Raw genomic sequence first — 1,670 nt, forward strand, 5'->3', positions numbered from 1 at the left:
GGTATGAAACACCACAAGGTGTGTGTACATCTCAGTCAGAGTCTTGGGCATCTCTTCTCTCTTATGTTTCAGCATGTGTTCGAGGACTGTTGCAGAAATCCAACAGAAGACAGGAATGTGGCACATGATGTGGAGGCTCCTTGATGTCTTTATGTGTGAGATGATTCTGCTGGCCAGGTCCTCATCACTGAATCTCTTTCTGAAGTACTCCTCCTTCTGTGGGTCATTGAACCCTCGTACCTCTGTCACCTGGTCAACACACCCTGAAGGGATCTTATTGGCTGCTGCAGGTCGGGTAGTTATCCAGATGAGAGCAGAGGGAAGCAGATTTCCCTTGATGAGATTTGTCAGCAGAACATCCAGTGAGGTTGACTCTGTGACGTCCCAACAGATCTTGTTCTTCTGGAAGTCTAGGGGCAGTCGGCACTCATCCAGACCATCAAAGATGAACACAACTTTGTACTTGTCGTAGTTGGAGATTCTTGATTGTTTGGTTTCCATTGAGAAGTGATTGACAAGTTCAATCAAAGTGTGTTTGTCCCCTTTCATCAAATTCAGCTCCCGAAAAGGGAATGAAAACACAAATTGAACATCCTGATTTGCTTTTCCTTCAGCCCAGTCCAGAATGAACTTCTGCACAGAGACTGTTTTTCCAATGCCAGCGACTCCCTTTGTCAGCACAGTTCTGATAAGTTTGTCTTGTCCAGTTAAGGGTTTGAAGATGTCGTTACATTTGACTGCAGTCTCTGGTCTTGCTTGTTTCCTGGTTGTTGTCTCAATCTGTCTCAGCTCATGTTCATTATTGACCTCTCCTGTTCCACCCTCTGTAATGTAGAGCTCTGTGTAGATCTGATTGAGAAGTGTTGGGTTTCCTTGTTTAGCGATCCCCTCAAATACACATTGAAACTTCTTCTTTAGATTAGATTTGAGTTCACGTTGGCAAATCACAGCAAGCTCATCTGAATGAAGAAATAGCACAGAGGATATTAATATTACGTCTGTTTTAATGCCTACAGTATTGTAGGACTGTTATAACATTTTAAATTATAATCATTTATTCTCTTAACTGACTGTTTAAATGTTTTCATAATGCATTACAGACTGGTGTGACTGATAATGTAATTATTGGTATTATTGATGGTATTATTAATGTTGTCTCTCTGTCTCTGTCTCTCTCTCTAAATTAATCAACACAACACATCCCTTCTGCTACTTGATGAGGTCACTAGGTGTTGTGTTAAGGCTGCTACAATATCATTGAGTTACTCAGCTACTTTAGCTGTACTTTAGCTACAGCTTTTAAATGTTATAAAACAGCATTCAACATGAGGCAGACAGATCTTACATTTCTCCAGTGTGTCAGCAAGCTCCTTCTGGTTCATTTTCCTCAGGACGTGCAGTGTGATCTTCAGAGCCCCCTCTCTGGCACTGCTCTCCTGCTTCTCATCTTCAGCATCCACCACTTCCTCATCCTGCTTCTGACTCTCAAAGCCTTCTGGGAGTTCTGGACTAAGAATCCTCTTGAACATCTTCAGCTCGTTCTTCACAAATGTCATCATTTTCTCTTCAAGCAACTAAAATAAATCAAGTAAATAAGTTAAGCAAGAGAAGAAATGCTTTCTCATTAACACAATAATGAATAATTGACAGATCAACTTTACTTGAGGTAA

The sequence above is a fragment of the Salmo salar genome, unplaced genomic scaffold (assembly GCF_905237065.1).
Source record: "Salmo salar unplaced genomic scaffold, Ssal_v3.1, whole genome shotgun sequence".
Classification (NCBI taxonomy): domain Eukaryota; kingdom Metazoa; phylum Chordata; class Actinopteri; order Salmoniformes; family Salmonidae; genus Salmo; species Salmo salar.